At 40.9% G+C, this 22492-nt stretch overlaps 1 pseudogene; it reads right to left on the bottom strand.

Moving 5' to 3' along the window:
- Window positions 1-20871: 20871 nt before the first annotated feature.
- LOC113192251 (pre-mRNA-splicing factor 38A pseudogene) lies at window positions 20872-21744 on the bottom strand (annotated as a pseudogene).
- Between the last annotated feature and the right edge of the window lie 748 nt (window positions 21745-22492).

Raw genomic sequence — 22492 nt, forward strand, 5'->3', positions numbered from 1 at the left:
ACAGAAGAGAATCAAGAAAGGAGAAAAGCTGTGTTGGGGGCCTAGTGTGGAGGGGTCCCACGAACCTCATGTGAGAGAGGAGGGGGGAGGAGGAGGGCTTGTTATTTCTTCTTGGGGGAGCTATTTGCATGAGTGATACTGGGATTGGAGGCCACAGATGAAAATTATAGAATAATGCTCCAACTTACCCAACTGAGTGGGTAAGTCAGGGAAAATAATCAATTTATCCCTTAAAAATAAATTCTTTCCGTTAGAGGATAGTGAAAGGCCTAGGAAGACACTGGATGAGTGCTTTTTGATGATGTGGGCGCGGGCCAGGAGCCACTGAGGTCTTGAGGCCTTTCCAGCTGTAGCGTTTGAGAGTTCTTAAGTGAGAACACATGTTCTGAGAATCCACACACTCACATAGCTTCACTGCAGGGAAAGACGTTAAAGACTGTGGCTCGAAAATGCAGAAACTTGCTCCTGATGACATACAAGGCCAGGTGACAGATAGCACCCAGGACCAGCCCTCAAAAAGATCCTGGGCTTTGCTTGGGACCCTTGCATTTATCTTGCTTTGGGACCTTAAGGAATTCACTTGGCCTTTCTGAGCTTTTAACGTCATCATCTGAAATAAATAAATTACTCCTGTTTCGTCCATGACTCAGGGTGGACAGGATTGAATGATACAAGTGAGAGGGTGTGTTGACCTATAGTCCTTTACACACATGCAAGGTACCACCCTTTACACATTTGCTAGAATGTGTGACCCAGTTACTAGGTCACCAGGCATTGGGATATCGACTGGTCATCCCCATGGCAAAGAAACACTGGGACTAGTACATTCCAACCCTAGTAGGTTACTTTGTATGTAATAAGTCACTCAATTGGGGATATGTACCTAAATCATACAGAGAAGCCTAGGGAAGCACAGAGATGGCTTAGCCAGGTCATTTTTTAAAAAATTAATAAAATATATTTTTAGTTGTAGATGGACACAATACCTTTATTTATTCATTCATTTATTTATATGTGGTGCTGAGGATGGAACCCAGTGCCTCACATGTGCTAGGCAAGTGCTCTGCCACTGAGCCACAACCCCAGACCGCCAGGTCAGTTTTCAAAGAGATGCCTGGCTATTTCTGTTAGACCTACCAAAGGATACGGAGTTGAACCACGTTGCGTAACATAGCCACCTGGCATGTTAAAATCAAGTTTGTTTAAGAATAAAGTACAAATGGATGTGTTGTTGATTCAAATTCTGTTGGCTCCTCCTAAGTATTTCTGAACACCCCCCTCCCCTTTCCATGGCCTTCAGGAGAAAGCCAAGACACCTTATTGTGGCACCCAAGCCCTTGCTTTCCTCTCCAGTATGGCTCTCAATGCACTCCGTTTGACGGTTAAGCCATTCTGAATGCCTCCTTGGCCCTTGCAGGCCCTTGCTCTAGCTTGTCTGGAGGTGGTCATGCATGCCTCTCTGCCCTGATCTACTTATTCACTTGTCCTTCTCTATAGAGTTCAGACTTCCCAATTCCCAAAGGCTGGGCTGGGTAGCTCCTCTGTGTTCTCCAGGTATGCTCACTCCATCTCCTCTCCTTGCTCTCAGCAGATGGCCTCATCTGGTACTTCTTTGAGGACCAGGATCTGACTCTCATTCCTACTAAATCTATAATCAGTTACCCTGTCTCCTTTTTTCTTTCCTCCACAAACAACTGTTGATATATCCTTTTCCTGTCAAAGGCTGATTCCTCTGCTTATGCTTTGGATGCCATCCTGCACCTCTGCAATGATTTCTTCCTTTTTTAAAATCTCCTTTATCTCCAATCTTGTCAACGTCTCTCTTTCTATGGTCTCATTTCCATCAGTCTGCAAACATTCCTAATGATTTTCTTGATTCTTTAAAGGATCTCTAGCTACCATTTGCCTGCCTTTGGTGCCTAAAATTCTTGCAAGAATTGCCTGAGCATGCTGTCTTACTGCCTGTCTTACTTAATTTTATGTTGCTATAACAAAATACTTGAGATTGGGTGAATTATAAAGAAAAGAGGACTATTTAGCTCACAGTTCTCGAGGTCCAACAGTGGGTCATTGGCATCTGCTAGGCTTCTGATGAGAACCACATGTGTTCAATTCATGGAGGAAAAGGAGAAATGGCTGCATGTAGAAGGGGCCAAGCATGTGGGATGGCCTCTCTTTATAACAAGCCATTCTTGCGCAACCTCATCCATTCTTGCAAAAGTGAGAACGCATTCATTCCCACCCAGTTCTTGTGAAAGGCATCAATCCCTCTTCATGGCTTAATCACATCTTAAAGTCCTCACCACCTCTTAATATGTTACATTGGGGACCAAGCTGTCAGTACATGGACATTTGGGAGAGAAACCACATTCACATCATAGCACCCCTTTCTCCACGCCAGTCAGCCATTAGATTGTAGCAGCCCTGCTTAGGTCAAACAGTAGCCTCCCTCCACCTTGCCACCCTCGGGGCTCAGCTTTCTGCCCTCATCTTGCTCCCCGTCACCTGGTATCGTGTCTTTCCCGGTCTCCTCTCTTCTTTTCCCCATCTACCTGGCACTATATTGCAGGATCCTTTTCTATTCTTACCACCATGTTCTCTGTGGGTGGTCTCCGTTTCACCCATAGCTTTAAATAACATTTATTTGCTGGTGGTTTCTGTATTCATAGCCTCAGCTCAGAACATTTCTCTGAGACCCGTGCATTCAACTTCCTACTCTACATGACCCTGTTACTATTTCACAAGCATCTCAGACATAATCTGTCCTAGGATGAACCCTTTATTCCTACTCCTTCAAGCTATTGCACTCCTGTCTTCTCCATCTCAATAAATCATGCCTTGTATGTGGCTCCATCCAGAAACCTGGGGAGCCAACCTGGACTTCCTCTTCCTTACCTTCAGAGTCAATTTGTCAGAATTTCTTATTTAGCCCATCTCTAAAAGCTATCTTGATGCAGTTTACCTATCATCAGCTTCTTAAGAACTTTCTCTGCTTCCACTTATGGAGGGTGGTTCCAATCTATTCTTAGCAGCATCTAGGGAAAGTGTGATGTCTGCTTAAAACCCCCACGGCTTCACTTGACTAAGTCCTTGCCTTTCTCTAGGCCCTCCTCTCACCCTGCCTTCACCCTTCCTCTTTGCACAAGCTGTGGCTGCATCCCGCCAGGTCTGTTGGTTCACTGATGTATACTCAGTGTCTGCTGACTGCTCATGGCACAGAGGTGGTGCAAATAAATATTTGCATTGATTGTTGAATTTACTGCCATTTGCTAGATCCTAGAGTAACTAAGATGAACTAAAGAAAATCCCTGCCAAACAGGAGCTCTTATTCTAGTGAGAGACACAGATGTGTACACAGGAATATTTACAATTCATTATGATAGGTGTGATCACGAAGGGAAGCCAACTTGAAGGCTAGAAGAGGCTTACGAAAGGTTTACCAGGAAAGGAAGCATTCGAACTGAGCCAATGAACTTCTACATAAATCTCCAACATCAAACAAAATCAATAACCCTAGGAAGCATGATAATGGAAAGATATACTAAAATATTAATATCGATATTCTCTGGCTTTTAGCTTGGGGGAGAATTTGTTTTCCCTCCTGTTTTGATATTTTCAAATATTCTATCTTAAATTTGTTACTTTGGGACCAGGGGGTGTAGCTCAGTGTTAGAGCACTTGCGAGCATGCCTGAGGTCCTACGTGGATCCCCAGCACCATAAAAAAAAATAATAATAATAAACAAAACAAAATAATAACTCTAAACAAATGAGCAAAAAAAAAATGGTTACTTTTTATAATTAAAAAAAAGTTGGAAAAATCTTGGAGGAAATAATTCTTATGCACACACTCACTCACTAATGTTGTAAAACCAGACAGTCTGGGATGTGTCACCATGAGTTTTCTTGTCTGTTTCTGGAAGTTGGCTTACCAGGTACTGGAAATTAAACTTCTCGAAATCCCCCCCCCCCAAAAAAAACCCAGAAAATAGAAAAAAAATAACAAAAAGGGTGGGAAATGTTGAAATCCTCTTACCCAGTTTATGAGTTGAGTGGGCAGCAGGCTGGGGCACAGGGAAGGAGAAGGGGAAAAAAAATTGGGTTTTCTTTTTTGTGTGTGTGATGTTCCACTTGTAAAAGTCAGTGGATATTTTTACAGGTCCCAGCTAGTCCTTCCTGAAAATCTTCTAAGCGGGACAGGCTGAGAAGCAGCAGTAGGAAAGATAAATGCTTTTCTGGAGAGTAATTTCAGTGCAGTGTGGAAAATGTGAAGAGAAAAAAAAAATTAAAGATCGAATGGAAAATCCAGCCATGGGCCAACCCACACCAGAGAAGCACCGAGGACCCATATCCTAATGAGCCCCCACATCAGGCAGCAGTAGCTGTCAGGGCCTCCTTCTGGGCAAATGCTCCCTCCCCTTGTCGGGGGCAACCTGGGTGGAGAGTTAGCTATCATTTTGAGGGTACAGAAGCCCTGGAAATTATAAAGAACTAAGACCACCAAGCACTAACCTTTTTACCTTACTCTACGATGCAAGTGTATTTTTCCATTACAGTTATTTAGGTGGCTGAATGGTGCATTGAGAATGCAGGCCATAATTGGGGAGGAGGCACCACTTTCAATCCCTGATCCCTCTCCAACTCGGTTTCTTTTTCTACCTTTGTCAATCTTTTTGTAATAAGGTCACCCTGATCTCACCTAGCACCCTGTGTCCCCCTTTTGTTTTCTCTGCCCACGGAGGTAATTCCTATAGTGCTTTTCTGGAGATGAGAGTTGTCTATGTCTCCTCACGGCAAGCTTTAGTGTTTCCAGTTGCACCACCGAATTGCAATTCCCAGTCACCACCCAGCCGTGGGAGAGTGAGGGGGGAATGGTGCTGTAATGAGATAAAACTACTAATACTTGGGACTCATAGCTTGCTTTCCTCCTCTTGGGCCACATTGCCACTTCTGTCTCCATGGGGGTTTCAAAGTTAGAGAATCTGAAATTATAGAACCCTCTGAACATTTGCTGAAGGCTCTGTACTGAGAGCTTCATAAATACCTAAGAGCAACTTGGGTACATTTCCTTCTTGGCTCACTGGATGAAACCATCCTGTTTCAATAGGGTGGCCAGTGGTTAAAAATGAGAATCATATCCCATGTCACAAGCATTGCCATTTTGAGTTCGGAGGTATTTTTCTTCCAGTCTCAGGGATTTTTTACTTTCACCCAAGCAACCATTAAATTACAATGGTTGATTTTTTTTTTAAAAAAAGACTCTATAACATTAGAATCTACAGAAATAATTTTCTATTTAATTTAAAACAGGAGACAATCCAAAATGACTTAGCCTTATGGATGTGGTCCCTGGTCTGGTCTTATTCCACCTGCTGCAATATATTCCAAAGATCCTTTATGGTGCAATAACTGGAATTTCTTATTTCTCTCATCTTCAACCCTCAGGGCTTATCTATTTCTTCATTCTAATTGTTGTCCTTGGAGGAGATAAGGGAGGTCTACTTAGAAATATGCTGGAATATGACTTCAAGGAATTTTATTTAATTTCTTTAGCTATAAGCAAAAATGGTAGAAAAAAATCCACCTAGGTACAGACAAGGTTGCTATTTTGTCCACTTGTGGTTAAGATCGTGATCTGAATACTGCTTTGGAAATCATGAACTCACACAAAGCCACCTTAGAAAAGTCCAGCATGAACCTCCAGAGACCAGAACTCAGTCTTCTCAGCTGACTTGGGGTGACCAAGGGCCAGCTACTGTTCTCATTTTTAAACTGCAAGACCTGAGTCCTGCAAAGCCCGTGGGTCCTGGGCAAACTGAGCTGGTTGGCCACCTGCTTGGAATTAAATTGAGTGAATCAAAACACTGAGACAGCTGAGGAGACACAACAGATATAGGGTTTTAATTTTCTTTATGTGTGTGGGATGGACCCTGCTCACAATCAGTTCATTAAAGGGCAAGAAGAACTGGAGAAGGGAGGATGGATGAGATTCTTTTTTTTTTTTTGCAATGGGGCTGGCTTTCAAGAAAGTTTATCATTAGTAGTTGCCAAGTTTAGATTAGGAGTGACACAGGTGATAGCAATAGAGGTTGGGTCTAAGGTAAATTTTTAGAAATTGCTGCTAAAAAAATAACAAGATGGAAAACGAGTCTCAGGGCAGAAAGTCTTTCTGGATTCTCAGACGGATATCTTTTCCTTGTGGGTCTACCACCTTTTATGATGTTCCCTATTAGCAAATTTATATCATAAAACTTTCAGTATATGTATGTGCCTATAAACTCCTGGTGAGGAGACATTAGGACTTCTCATTTTTGAATTTCTGATGCTTGGCGGTGTGCTTAATACTCAGTGGGTACTTAATAAATGGAAAAATGAATTAACAAATGCACATTTAAGGGTAAGAAAATTTTAAAGGACTGTGGAAAGTTCTCATCTTTACTTTGAAATACATTGTGGGGCACGATGGCAACACTTGCTTTGTAGGATTTATTTTTATTTGATTTTTTTTTCTTGAAATACCATTAAATGCAAATGTAACTGTTTTTTTTTTCCGTCAAATTAGAAAAAGTTTATTTCCCTCTAACAAGTGGTAGAGAGGCAAGGATAAATAGTAAGAGTGATGGCAAAAATACAAATATCTGTTCTATTTTCCAGGAAAAGGAGATGAGGCAATCTTCTGTCCATCAGATTAGCTAGCCAGCTGTTGCTGTCCTCAGGAGCTGACAGCTTCATTTTTATGGAGAAGTTAAGGGACTTTGTTTCATCCTCCTCAAGTGTTCTCTGGCTGCCACCCCTGTCTAGTTGCCCCATAAGGACATTCATTCTTAACATGCCACTGGGACTCTGGTACGTATAAGAGTCCCTGAAGATAGAAGTGTTCTTTCTGGTTCTTACCTCAGGTCATCTTCCGGGTTCCACTTTACTTCTAAGGTCTGTCCTCCTCTCCAACAAAAAGATGTCCTTTCTTATAAGTGGGTGGTCCACTCAGACCATGGAGTCACACCACTCCTACCCTAAATCCTCAACACGGCAAACTTCAGACTCCAACACAGCAAGCCTGACATGGAGAACTGTCTCAGCCCCCACTGGGGAATTGAAGTGAGCTTTCTGGAGTCTCTCCTTTCCTCTCTCCCTCCTTTCCTTCCTCTTTTGTGTTCATTTCAAAAGTGATATATGTGTTGTATACCGAAAGCCTTAAGCTTTCAGATTGTGGAAGCACCTCAGTCTCTAGTGGCAATTTCCCATGGTGCCCCACAGCTTGATGTGAATGTACATCATCTGTCTAGCTCCACAGAAGACAGAAGTTGTTTCTAGAGCTGTGCTCAGCCTCAGCAATGAAACAAGGCCTTTTGGCCACATCTTGGTGCTTGTGAATCTTTCAGGCTTGGGCTGCATTTCTTCTGCATTTGCTTCTCAGCTTACTCAGTCTTAGCACCATGATTTTTTCCTTTGACGTTTATCTGTTTCAAGCTCCTTTGAGGGTTGCTACCTGACATGCCAGGTGTAAGCCCCACGACCCTTTCTCAATTTCTCCTGGAAGGAGCTTCACTGCCAACTTTGAGACTTCCCAGTAATATTGCTTACGAGTAATTCTCATTTCCAGAGTTGTTACAGTTTACATATGAGGTGTCCCCCAAAAGCTCTCATGTGAGCTTAGGCAAGAAAGAATAAAGGTGAACTGAGTGTGTTATGAGAGCTTTAACCTAATGAGAGTATTAATCCACTGACATGCATTAACTGGGTGATAACTGTAGGCAGGTAGGGTGTCACTAGAGGAAGTAGGACTCTAGGGGTCTTTGTGGTTTCTACTTTGTCCCTGTTGATTCAGGCCCTCTCTGCTCCCTGGTAGCCATGTCCTGTGCTGTTTTCTTCCACCATACCCTTCCACCATGATGTTCTGCCTCACCTTGGGCCCAGAGCAACTGAGTCAGCTGTCTCTGCGCTGAGACCTCTAAAGCCTTGAACTAAATAAACTTTTCATCCTCTAATTTTCCTTGTTAGGTCTTTTGGTAACAGTGACAAGAAAACTGACTAAACCAAGGAGTCACATTGGATCCAAGTAGTGGAGTCTTTACCTGTATTTCTCACCACTTTTACATTATCAAAAGTTGGAACATTACCTACCACATTATTAGTAACAAAATCAAGATATGCCAGGATTTCTAAGGAGAGAGAATCTTCCTAAAGGCAAATGTGGCAGGACTTATAGTCTTGCTTTATGAGTCTTTGGCACCATTATGTCCTGGCTAAACACTTTAAAACTAGAGTTCAACAAATGCCACGGGGCAATAGAAAGGATATAAATCAAAAGAGGAACATGAAATTAAATAATCTGGTTTATAAAATCACATTATTTCATTTTCAAATTGACGTCTCTACATGCTTGGCTCCCCACAAAGCTTTTTTTTTTTTTTTTTTCCTGCCTTGGCAGGACAGTGGACATCTTTGATACTGCCCCTTGGGAAGACCACAAGGATTGGTAGATTACTGGGAAAGAGTAAAGCCCATATAGACCTACAGAGGTGTGGTTTCTGGTTCTTATCCTAGGGGCAGCTTCAGGGTTCCATTTTACTTCTGAGGTCTCTCCTCTTCCTTTTCAATATAGAGATGTCTTCTGCCTTCGGAGGGAGATCCATCCAGACCAAGGACTCACACAGCTCCCCACCTGGGTCCTCCACAGGACAAACATCAGACTCCAACAGAGAAAGCCTATAACACACAAAAGGGCACTTCTCTATCAGAGGAGGGGCATTGTGTGGTAATATAGCTCTTTCCTGTGTTCCAGAATGCTGGATATAGATTTTTAAATGGAAATCAGGAAATGGAGAAATTATACAGCCGTGTGAATGGGACTTTATCTTACCTAGGAGACAGTTTATGCTTTTCTTATTATAAGATAGGATACATGATATTGTTTTGAGAGGTCACAGAGATTCTCAGACCCTCTGATAGGCTGCTGAGCTCTCCCCTGGTCAGGCTGTTTCCCAGCTGATTTGTCGCTTGATAAATTATGAAAATATGGCACCCAGGCAGCACCCTCAGCATGCAAACGAAAGGATGGGAGTCTAGCTGCTCTTGACCTGGGAAGTTCTGGGGAGGTCTGTTCTCAAGATGGTGTGCATTTGTTTTAAGTTGACCTCAAGATAATAAAAAAGACACTTCAAAATATTAGGCTGCTGTTGCTTCACTGATCAAAAGAAGGAAGGAGTTGTTTTTAATGTTTAATCTGGTTTATACCACGGCGGTGTTGCAGATCTGCTCGGACCAGTTATTTTGTATCCTCAGTCAACATATCCAGAAATTGAAAGGGTCTGATGCCTGAAAAGAGAACAACAAAGCCCTCCAAGCTGGAGTAAATCTGACACCAAAACAGATTGCAGCAATAACAAGGGAAAAAAAAATCATTAAGCCAGACATGTTTGAAATATGGGGACTAGATGTGGACCACAATGAAGAGCAATCAGACAAAAGCCTTCAGTGTTTCTATTGTAAAATCAAAGCTCTGGTTTATGAGGAGACTTTGGACATAGTTGAAGTAATAGGTTCATTATTCTGGCTAATACCCACTTTTAACTACGAAACAATGTTAAAATGTTAGGATTCTTTGGAGGTATGAATGAACAAATACTGAGTTTCCATGAAAAATTTAGGGACATGTTTTATTTTTTTTTCCTATTAAAAAAATCCAGCCATTTCTTAAATGTGGTAAATCTCAAATGTGTTCCCATAGAAGTAACTGGGTACTATCTAGTGATTTCAGACGGTTAACTTTAGGAATAAGTGTTATGGCCCAGAATCAGAATGTAATGTTAGCTACAGATATATAATGTAGGACCCACCATGAATCAGACTAGAATCAGGTAATAAATTTTGGACCCCCTAGAAGGGGTCCAAAAATGAGAGTCATGAAGTTTTCACTGTCTTGAAAGAAAGTATTTCTTAAAAAGATTGTAGTTTAATGACAACCTTAGTTGTGCAAAAATTTGACGGGTGAGGAGTGTACGTAATGCTTTGGTGAGAGGAAATCAGGAAAATAACTTTGCCTAATTAGACTTTCCTTTAAAAGAATCTGTAGAATTAAAATAATAATGCAAACAATAATGTAATGTTAGCAGAAGAAAGATACTTTAGAAAGAACTTGTAATGACCAAATTCAAAATATTGCTTGGCAGTTTATTGAAAAATTGTTCCTGTGATTATTGTGGAAAAAAGTGGAACCTCAAGTATCAGGCAATATCATCTTTAAAATTTCTTTTTATATGTTTCTGTGATAAGTTGTTAGCAAGGCACTATTTTAAATAATTGGATATTAAACAAAACCCTATGTTGTACAAGAAAAATATATGTAATATCATTTTTAATAATCTTCAAAGAACTACTAGGCAAAATATTTAGTTTTACCAACATAGGACCCTATAAGGTATATAGGTCAGATGTATTGCCCCTTTTCACAGGATTTTAAAAAATATGAGCCTGTGACCTGCCTAAAAGTGGGAACTACTGGTAGTAGTAGTCAGTTCTTTCTGCCTTGGATCAGTGCTAAGTTTTGGTGACTGAAGAACATATTTTTGGTTTTAGGTCTTTTATTTTTTGGTACCGGGGATTTAACCCAGAGGCACATAACCTCTGAGCCACATCTCCAGTCTCTCTTTTTAAATTTTTTTTTTGTTTTGTTTTGAGACAATGTCTTGCTAAGTTGCTGAGGCTGGCTTTGAACTTGCAATCCTTCTGTCTTAGCCTCCCGAGTTGCTGGGACTACAGCTGTGCACCACCACACCTCACTGGTTTTAGGTCTCTTGAATGAAACTTGAAGCATTAAAAATATGTTCTAAAGGCTAGAGTTGTATAGCTCAGTGGTAGAGCATGAACTTAATATGTGTGAGGTTCTGGGCTTAATCTCTCATACTAAAAAAAAAAAGAAAAAAAAGTTGGGGGGGGTGTTTAGTTCCATGTTACAAAAAAATTCACTGTTATTCTTTGACATTCACCAATGAATGAATGTAATATCATTTTTCATTTCAATATGCAAATTCTATGCACCACTCTATATACTATCTGTGCAATTGTGTTGTTCATTTTATTTGCATTATATTTCATCCAGAGGGGATTCATAAGTTGTTTTATGAACAATTAAACTTATCTGTCATCATTTATTGAGCATTTGCTGAAAACAGGTGAGGTTGGCAAACAACTGAGAATGAGCTCCAGGTATTTACGAGCTTTTAAATAATGGAAATTCTCATTATGAAAAGGATTTTGGGGGAATTATCTTTTCGTTTAAAGAGGTTTTATCTAATAGGCAGTGGAATATATCCAAGTAAGAAGTTTGGGAAAAGGTAAGATGATGCTTATTTGGGAATCGTCAGTGTGGGATCAGTCATCTGGAGTGAAAATTGATGAAAATGAAAAGGTGAGATCTGTGAATCCATGCCAGCATTTATAGCAGCTGGTCCCTATCCTGGCTGCATTGTAGAAGCACACTCACAGATTAAAATCAGATATCGGGACAGGACTTTCTCCCCAGAGCCTCTGGCTCAGTTACCTGGCCTAGGAGCGAGGCATCAGAAGTTTGTAGGTGCTTTCCAAGTGGTTCTAATGTGTAGATGGGGTTGAGTAGTTAAGAAGATGAAGAGGAACTCTCAAAGGAGAGGAGAGATGAGAAATAAAGAAGAATGCATTTTGGAAGCCAAATGCAGAAACTGTTCAGGAAAGGGGCATTGTTCAGCTGTGCCAAGTACTGCTGATGCAATGAAAAACGATGAAAACAGGGACCATTCATTTTGTTGATGTGACTGTCATTGCTGACCTTGACAAAGGCAGCTTCCATGGAGTTGTGGCGATGAAGGTCAAAATGGAGTAGATTTAGGAGAGGATGGAAAGTGGGAAAGTCAGTATAGACAATTCTTTACTTTGGATACATAGGTCAACAGAAATATGGAGAGGGATCTAGAAGGAGTTTTAGAGTTAAAGATTTAAAAAAAAATGATGGTAAAAATTGCTATATGTTTGTATGGTAATGAAAATGACCTCGTAGAGAGGGGAAAATCGGGAATAAAGTTGGACAGAAGACAGTTGTAGGAGAAGGACTTTAAATAGACAAAGAAGACAAGGTCCACACAAAAGGAGGGGGTCTCAGAGAGAAGGGACAGCTCATCTGTTGAAACAGGAAGGAAGGCAGCACCGTGGAGTGGGTGGTGGGAGGTTCCAATGGCAGCAAGACCATCCGTTGCACATGAGCAGAAGGCAGGAGGAATTGGAGGTCTAAAAAGAATATTAAAAATAGTCACCTTTCAGGGATGGGAAATATGGTTGAGTTGATGGACAACATTAGGGGCTCCTTTGAGCTGTGTGTCCACAGGTTTAAGAGAGATCAGTCAGTGTGATTGACTTTCTCCATAAGTCCCACTTCTCTGAGCACAGATGGAGAAGGAGGCGGAGGGTGGAATTGAGCTGGGCTTGTTTTTTTCTTTTTCTTTTCTTTTTCTAGGTGAGTGTGATGAAGGAAAAAAAATGGAAAAAGAAATGGAGAGCATATGCTAGGGAATATGTAAAATACCACACACGCCATGGAATCTTATCTCTAGAGGGAAGGATGTGAGAATATGAGAAAGGAGATAGACAATGAAAAGATGGTAGCATCAGTGAGTCTGTGGTCTTAGTGGGTCAGAAGAGTTATTGGAATGAGCTATGAAGGGAGGCGGCTGGTAAATATAGGGAGTGAGGTATTAGAGGAGTTGTTTTTTATTCCTACAGATGGGAAAATCCATGTTCATCACAACAGGAGAAATGGTGAAGAGATAGTGAGCCAGGAGCTTAAATCTTCAAGGAATGAGAAGGAATAAATTGAAAGTTTCTAGCCAACAGCCACAAAGAGGGCAGAGTATCTGAAGTGCTCTCTAGGTCTGGCCAGATGCTGAACTCTTCAAAGGAGCAGGGCACTTTCACGGAGAAGGGGTCACAATAGTCTGGAAGTGGCACTGAGGAGGCAAAGGGACACCTTTGTTCTGCTTCCAGCCTGATAGGGCAAGGGATATTGGACAAAAATAATTATTTAGGCTTTCTTCGAGCATGAAGGTAAAGACAATATTTAGAGAAAAGGTAGAGAGTATTGGTTTTTACTATTACTGACCTGGGAGATTCAGAAGGCAAAGTGGATGTATTGGTGGAGCAGGAACAGGTCAGAGTAGAGTGGTGTGTTAGTATTTTGTTGCTGTGACCAAAAAAAAAAAAAAACAAAAAACAAAAAAACAAAACAAAACAAAAAAAAACCTAACAAAAACAACTCAGAGGAGGTGAAGTTTGTCTTGTCTCAAAGTTTCAGAAGTAGTCCATGGTAGGCTGAGTCCATTGCTTTGGGTCCAAAGTGAGGCAGAAAACCAAGGTGGAAGGATGTGGCAGGAGAGTACTGCTCATCTCATGACAGCAGAGAAGCAGAGAGAGACTAGGGAAGGGGGGCCGCAGGGAAGATGAACCCCTAGAGCGCAAGTCCCCAGTGCCCTACCTTCTCTAGTCAGGCCCACCTGCCTACAGTTATCACCCAGTTCATCCATTCAAATTAGGATGGTCCGATTAGTTTATCACTCTAATAATCTAATCATTTCACCTTTGAAGTGTTCTGCATTAACACAGGAGTTTTTTTTGGGGGGGGCACCTCATATCCAAACCATAATAGGTGATTAATGGATGTGCAGGAGAAGAGGGCTAGGTGATGAAGAATGATCTTGGGCCCTGTGGTCACCAAGGAAAACATTCATTTTGTTAGTGCATGACATTTCTTAGTCCTGACATTTCTTAAGGGTACTCCTGATACTCTGTTCTAATTGGAACATGATTCTAGGATTGTGGTGTCTTGAATTGTGGTCATGAATTAGTGACTGTGGGGAGAGAGGATTTTCTTGCAGAATTCTTTGGGTCATGTGTCTTGCCCAGGGTAGTAGCATGGCTATCAAAAGGCTTACTATCACATAAGAATACCACAAAGCTTTGAGGAAGTGTTTTAATTATTTCCTTTTGCCAAATTCTCCTAGGTGAAATTTGGGGTTAAGTTTTTTGATATTGTCATGGCTAATGTGATCAACTCTCCAAGAGTCATTCAAATAATGACACTCAAATGATTAGCTTAAGCCCATCATGGAAACTGCAATTCATGCATTGACTGGTTTAAGAATAGGCAATGGTTTTGAGAAGAAGTCTATTGCAGGGGTGGAGAGGTAGCTGAATGGTGATCTCCGAGCAAAATTCTAAACTCCTTTGTGCTAGTCACCTTTCCATTTCTGTGATAAATAACTGAAATAAATCAATTTGTAGGGAGAAAAAATTTACTTTTAAGAAAAATTTCAGAGGTTTCAATTTATGGTCACTTGGCCTTTTAGCTTTTGGGCCTGCGACAAGGCAATACATCCTGGTAGGAGCACTTGGCAGAGAAAGCCTGTTGACTTTATGGGACACAAAGAAAGAGATGAAGCAAGGGAGTTCCCAATATCCTCTTCAAAGGCCCACCAATGACCTCACTTCCTTCCTCTAGGCCCTGCCTCCTAAAGGCTCTACCATCTCCCAGTGGTGCCAACCAATCCTTTGACACATGGGCCTTTGAGGACCATTCCAGAACTAAATTATGGCATCCTTCAAAACTATTTAAGAAAGAGATGGGGTCTTCTTGTTTTTCTAGATGATTTTAATTGTGAGGCCTAGCATAGTCTCCACCATCTTATCTCAATCTGAGGTCCACGCCAATACACAGAGGAGACTGAAATGGGAAGAAATGCAAAGAAGTGGAACTGGAGACCTGACATACCATTCTGAGGTTATGCCTTATCTCTGGACTTCTTGTTTACATGAGATAACATACTTCCTTGTTGTTAAAGCCACTTTTCGTCATGATTTCCTGATATAGGCAGCTGAAATCATCCTAAATCCTACTAATCCTAAATCCCGAAAGATTGCTTTTCAGAAAGCTATGGTTGCCTCATACCCACTCCATGAAAATGTTTTACAATAAAACCAAAATGACATTTGGTTGTGGGCGTGTATGTTAATAAAACATTTGGTCCAGATTTGGCTGATCAACTTTTGTGGCTGTGCATAGATCAGAGGCCCAATAAATATTTGTTGGATGAATGTGTTTGCTGCAGTGGATACAGTCTCAGGAGGGGGTTGGCTTTGTGGTTTTGGCCCTCAGGATGGAGGCAGGCTGTGTGAAGGTGCTAATGTTGAAGGCAGGGTTATCTTTTGATGGATCATAAATTGAATCTAGTTCCTGCATATCTCTTGAATCATTCCCCTCCATCCCCACCACAACTGCCACTGTTTGCATGGTTAGTCCTTGTAATGTCCTCCCTAGATTCTCACTAAGACTTTCTAACTGTGTTGTCTTTAGAGGGCCACTCCAAGCTGCAGGCACACAGCCTCACTCCCCAGCAAGTTGCTGGTTGTTTCTTTATAAAAATAAGCAATGTGGTAAGCTCATTCTTCTAGTTCTCTGGACACTCTGACAATCTTTGGGATCTCCATACTTTAGGCCTTTGAGCTGGATACAGTATACATTTAATACTAATGGATGGGTAAATAAATGGAGTAACTAGGTAGTATAGACATGGTTGTTGGAAAAAAAATTACACATTATTAACTATGCTAGGAGAGAGGTGGTGGAAAGTTGGAGGCCTGGGAACTAAATTACACTGTGTCTTTTAGAAAAATGTTTTGGTTTGGATCTTGAAGGTCCCCCAAAGGTCTGTGTCTTAAATGTTTGACCCCCAGCCTTTGGCACTGTTGGAAGGCAGCAAAACCTTTAGGAGGTGGGGCCTAGGGAAAGGAAGTTAGGTCATTGTGGGTGTGCCATTGGAAGGGGATATTGGAATCTGGCCTCTCTTCTTCTCTTTTTGCTCCCTGATGTCATGAGGTGAGCAGTTTCTTTTGCCACATGTTTCCATCATAATGTGGTGCCTCACCACAAGACCTATAGCAACCAGAGTCAATTGATCATGGATGGAAACTTCTGAGATCATGAACCAGAGTTAACCTTTTCTCTTTATAATTTGTTTATCTCAGATATTTTATCACAGCAAGAGAAAGCTGACTAATAAAAATAAGGCATAGCCTTAAGAAATTAGTATATTTTATATGAAATAATCTGGCTTCTTTGGATGTCACTAGGCTCATTCCTAAAGATCTATACCTACTTGGGACCCGCTCAGGTTCCTTCCTTGGATTGCCGCAGTCCGGCTGCAGCAAAATAACTGGGGGTGTGGGGGGGTGGAGACAAACAACTTGTGTAGATTGATACAGCAGGAGTGGGAGCCGTTTATTGTAGGACAGGAGGGGTATATATACATTACACACAACTTATCTTAATTAACATAAACTAGATACAGCAGTCAACCAATAAGGAATCTCCACACTTAATGGCTCATTGGCGTTACTTCACAAACCCCTCCCCCTGGCAAAAGGCCAGGCGCCATCTTGACTTGTTTACAGACCCTAACATTGGATGGCTGTCAGTTTGGCTTGTTCTGTACCTGGCTTTTATGTGCCTGCTTGCTGTGCTAACCTTCAGCTTTAGGAATGCTCCCGTGCTTACAGAGCTCTGCTTTTATGTGTTCTTGGTCTAGGCCCCTGTGTGTTGGAAAATCACTGCTCCAATTTGGGGAGTGTAGGTTGCATTAAAGTTTGGCCCTTTTTGTGCCCATATTCATCCTCATTTCCTGTAGTCAGTCAACATTTGGGAACTCTAACTTGTATTCAAACTTGATTTTGTTTTTTACATTTTTAATTGTTTTTTTAGTTGCAGATGGACACAATACATTTATTTTATTTACTTATTTTTATGTGGTGCTGAGGATCAAATCCAGTGCCGCACACATGCTAGGCAAATGCTGTACCACTGAGCCATAGCCCCAGACCCACAACCTTGCCTTGAGAACTCCTCTTACTTTTCTGGGTTCTTATTTATAAAACAAATTGGACAGACGATCTATGAAACCCTGGATGATCTGCGATTATTGGGAATTTATTCTGAAATATCTCTGAGTGTTACTTGTCCCCTACCTCAAGGATCTGGAACCAGGTTGGAGGGTATTCTTGCAGGAAATTGGTTTGACATGAGGGATAATAACCTGTCACCCTTCTGCCAAACTTTAGGGCCCAGGGAATTTATGAAACATTAGAGCAAACTCCCTTAACTTATGGTTCTGTGTCAACTGTGAAACGTGCACTCAACACTTGGTACTTTTCATTAAGATTAAAGAATTCTCAAGTGCATGTGACAGCACTTGTTGATATATGATTATAGTCATAACACTGCTTTTTTTGTCTTCAGAAGAATTTTGCCTGGTTGTGGCTTTAACCTGACATCCAGACAACAAAGCTCCCTGATTACATTTAATAAGAAAATTTAATAACCCCCTTATTGAGCATTTTGGCTGCAGCCATAGACTAACCTTTAATAAATGAAGCTCTAGCTGCCACACAGCCTCAAGACTGTTCTCCCTGTGATGAATGTGTCTATGTCTGTGTGTACCCGAGGACCCTGGGGGCTGGGAGAGTCCCACTGTGGTTGGAACAATCCCTAGGAAGCCAGCTCGAACTGAATTGAGGATGCCAAGACACCAGGACTGATTTCCAGGGTTCAGAGCCTCTGGATTTCTATCTTCCATTAAATTATAATATGTGGAAGGAACACATTTCCCCAGATATTTAGAAGCTAGACACATCTAAACAGCAGAATAGTTCCATAAAGGTTTCTTTACAGTCATCTCTTTAAAAATTGAACAATGGTTGATTGTGGGTCACTGTATTTGCAGGGAGGAAAATGGTGGTGGTGTGATTGAACACTAGGTGTTGTCATGCAAACTGACAATGTGGTTCGGAGAAAAATGGATGAAACTATCCTTATTTCATGTTGTGACTATCTCATAAATATTATGAAACAACGCTCATTTACTATTTGCCAGAGGATACTCCAGGTGTATAAGCTCAAAGAGAATTTGAATGAGAATAGATAATACTCCTGTGTCTTTCCAAAGATTTATTGTATCACTCTTCTTTTGGTTCAATTAGATGAACTTACTATACATCCTTCTACATGATTTTGTTATAACTCCTCCCTGTAGATTTATGAAAGTTTTGATTTTCTATCATTTTACTTATTTATTAAATTAATGATGGTTTCAAAGATCTCTTAAGGCTCTGAACAATGAGTGAATGATGCAAAATTTGTATTTTCTGGGTTCCAGTGTTACCCTGTCAAGGATTTTATGACTGTCATCGAAGTAACTGCATCTGTGTCCAGTTAACAACCAAAACGAAAATAATACCATCCAGTGCTCAGACATGTTCAGACCCACTTATTTTAGCAGCGTGAATGTCCCCATTCCACCGACTGTCCTAACAATCTGCTCTTCTCCCACTTGGAGGCTGGGTAGGCTAACTGCCTGTTGAACCTGTCTACACTCTCGGATTTGACCGTTCTCTCAAGCTATTATCAAAGATTCATCCTTTCTCCTCCCCCTTTTTGACTTAAAAATCAAATCAAAACACTTTCGTTCCCTTGTTGTAGGACCCCAAAGTCCAGCTGTCATGAACGAAGAGGGCTGGTTGGGAGTTAATATGCATGAGGGAGAAAAAGTTCACTATCTGGCAGATAAAAGGAAAAATGTTCTGAAGGCATCAGGCAACTTATCTTTGAATCTCTGGGACACTGTCTTAGGACTGTGGAGCATTTAAGCCCAGACAGAAGGAGCAGTCCCCTACTCACTGTGACTCAAACTGTTAGCACTTCCTTTCCTCTGGGATCCAGCCTGTTGTGGCCTCTTTAGTGTTAGCAGTGGCTGCGCAGAACCTTGCCAAGTCCTTAGCAACCCATTCATGAGCACCATGGGGCATGGGAGGTGCACAAATGAGAGGCTAGTCAGCGGGGCAAAGTCAGCTCCCCCCCACCAGCGCCTTCCCAGCACCTTCCCAGCTACCCTGCGGTTAATTAAACAGCCCAGTAAAGAAAGCGTGGAGAGGTGGGGGGAGCAGTCCTCCTTTTTTCACAAGTTGCCAGAGTGATTTTGTCCCAGTATTTCAGCCTGGAGGTGGCTGCAAGAGGAATAATGAAGCCAGACGTGCCAAATGGACACGAAACAGTGATTCCACAGTCGATATTTCTTTGTAGTTAGGTCCTTTCTTTATGGGCATGAACACTGAACTTGAGTTTATTGAGTTGAGGATTCCAGAGATCCACTGGATCAAGAGGGGGTGTTTAAACGGATGAGACGAAAGCAGTTTTACTTCAATTTTCTTCAGGATGAGAAACACCAGATACATGAACAAACTGGCTAAACATCATATACGTGATCAAACTGGCTAAAATCACAATGTTTTATCATTAGCTATTTACTAATGAGGCCTTCTTGATGGCTGCAGCAATGGAGATATTGAAGCAAAAACTGTATTTTCTCTCTCTCTCTCTCTCTCTCTCTCTCTCTCTCTCTCTCTCTCTCTCTCTCTCTCTCTCTCACACACACACACACACACACAACCCTAAAAGCAGCTACATTTTTACAGATTAGCTGCTTAAGTGGTAAAGGGCAGTTAGGCTTAATTAATGTGAATTTAGCCCCGTAAGTTAATAAACTCTCCCATGGGGGCTGTGAACTGAGGGGGTGAAAGGAAGTTGTCTATTTAATAGCTAATGAAATGGCTCCTGCTTTTTTACAGTGGTATCATTTTATAGCTCTTGAATGCTAATGATGAATCGCCACTTTTAATTCTTTTGTTTTATTCTTTATTTTCTAAAAAGCTTCTTTTTTAATCAAAAAGATTGAAGACAATTCTTTCTTTTTTTTTTTTTGCTCTGTGAAATGAACAAAAGCAATTCATTACCTTTTATAGAATATTTGAGTTTTCTTTTCATTTTTGACTTAACTACATATTATTTCCCTTGTTGTCTATAACTCAAACAATAAATACAATCCTTATTGGATTACCAAGGCTGTGACTGCGTTGCATTCTGATTTTGAATTATTGTTTTAGCTAAGATGAATATTCCACAAAGAGTATAGTGAAAGCCCAGGTTCCCTAGACCCTGGGACCGTTTTTTGGAAATGACTGAAGAGGTTAGGAAGCTTCCATCAGTGACTTTGGGTTTCTTTTCTTTTTAGTTATAGATGGACACAATACCTTTATTTTATTTTTATGTGGTGCTGAGAATTGAACCCAGTGCCTTCCACGTGCAAGGTGAGTGCTCCACCACTGGGCTACAGCCCCAGCCCAGTGACTCTGGGTTTCTGTACTTAATATTTCAAAAAATTAAGAAGGTTCCTAATTTTCTACTGAGCAGGGAGCTTAAAAGATTTTGCATTAAAATTCAGTTGAATTTTCTCTTCAAAATCACTTTAAAACTTTTTTTTAACAGTACTCTACTGAGATGAATTTAAATGTAATAAAGTGAAAAAAATCTAAGGTATAAAGCGTGACAACTTCATATATATGCATGTAGCCAGGTAACCACCACACATTTCCATGTTCTTTTTTTTTTTTTTTTTTGTCTATGTCAGGTTTAATAACAAAAGAGAAAAGGGTCGCTCATCAGGTGGCCAGATCCTTTCTCATTCATATTCCCAACCCCCAGATCTTTTCCTAGCCTCATAAGTTTGAATACAGTTATAGTTAGTTGGGTCAAAAACTGACATGAAGAAACATCATCCCTCAAAGATATTGATTACAGTTCAAAAAAAGAGGCAAAACTCAGCACCTTTTTCATTGCCAAAAAAAAAAAAAAAAGGTAGAAAATCTTGATAAGAAAAAACTAAATTGCTCTTAAAACTGCCTGGAAAGCAGATCTTAATTCTTTCACATGAGTAGATACCCTCATAATCACAAGCTGAGTTCACTACTCATTCCCTCTCTGGCTCTTCTTGTGGCTTTTCTTAGACCTTTCAGTAGATTTTGAAAGGCTCCTATGTCTGTGACTTTGATGATGACCTGGGGGACTTGGAGCAAGACCTGTGTCAATCTTGGGACCTGCTCTGATGCCTTTCTAGGTGAGGTGAGGGGCTTTGTCTTTTGGGAGATGGACTCCTCCTATAGCGCAACGTTGGAGAGCGACGGGGGCTTGTCTAAGTCTCTGAAGCTTCTGCGCTGGTGGTCAGGTGATGGTACACTTTCCAATTTCTCATCATCTTCTTCTTCTTCCTCACTGGACTCCACATCATCCATGTCCTCTTCTACAGCACTAGGTTCCAGTTGCTCAGCTTCCTCTAGGACATAGCGTTTCTGTAGCCGGGGCAAAAGGATATTACAGACTCTCACTGTTCATCAATAAATTCATCAACATGCATCAGTTCAAACTCCCCATTTCTGTTCTGGCTCTTGATTTTTCGACAGTCGTTGTACGATGGCTCCAAGTACTTGTAGCAATCAATTGCAGTGCCTGTCAGTCTCATGTAAAGTGCCCCCCAACATGCGGACATACTTGAAGTCTTCATTTTTTATAAATTCTACAATGATATCCTTTTCAGGTTGAATCTGAAACATCTTCAAGGTTAAACACAAAAAGGGAGTTGGTTTTATGTTTCCACCATGAGACGCCACCCACAAACTGTAACTCCATGGCTTTATCCACTACAAGTTCAGCGGTAAGTCCAAAATACTCTTCTTTCCAGTACTTAGATTCATAGATTCGTGTCCGAATGATCTTCTCCACTAAATATTGAGGGTTGGTTCCATAGATGCTATGCGCATCCTTTACTGTACGGTTCGCCATTTTAGAATGTGTTTAGTTCTATTTCCTGTATTGAAAGGGACGGAGAAAGGTGAAGGAAATCTCTTTGAACTGCTTAGGTGACCTTCCATGTTCTTTAGCTGAGGGTGGTTCTAGTCTTTTAAGACATTTTTTTTTTTTTTAAATAGCATGGCACTTAAAGGTGAGTCAAAAATTTTTACTAAATATACTCAAACTACAGAACTAGTAATCTATTCCAATGCTGTAGGAAAAACAGGCTATGATTAGACTTGTTAAGAAATAATGATATATTGGGCTGAGTGAGTTCATAAAGATTTTGAAGGTTAACTTTGACTATGTGTGATTTTTGTTACAATAGGTCAAAACTGAGGGAAAGCCTGAATAAACCCTCTAGAAAAAAACTTGCCTGTCTTCAGCTGATTTTAAAAATCACCAACTTTAGAGGTCAGGTACCTGAACAATAGGTTATTAGTCTCCCACTGACTGTGCTATAATACCTCTGATGTGTGGGTCATGATGATAAGAGATGCCTAAGCTGTTTTTTTCAGGACCTTGAAGGTCACTTTTGTCTATCTCAAAACTGGCTAAAATCACAAACCCTTTTCTTAGGCCTGTGCAGGTATCGAATGAGTAATTTCTTTGATGTTGAAGGGTTGAAAACTCCACCCTCAAGATCATACTAATGTCATCATTTTCTGAACTTATGTATTATGAAGAGCTATGAAAATTGAACACAGATGCCCAGACCACTGACTATTTCACCAGTAGT

Source organism: Urocitellus parryii, chromosome 9 (genome assembly GCF_045843805.1).
Source record: "Urocitellus parryii isolate mUroPar1 chromosome 9, mUroPar1.hap1, whole genome shotgun sequence".
Taxonomy (NCBI): domain Eukaryota; kingdom Metazoa; phylum Chordata; class Mammalia; order Rodentia; family Sciuridae; genus Urocitellus; species Urocitellus parryii.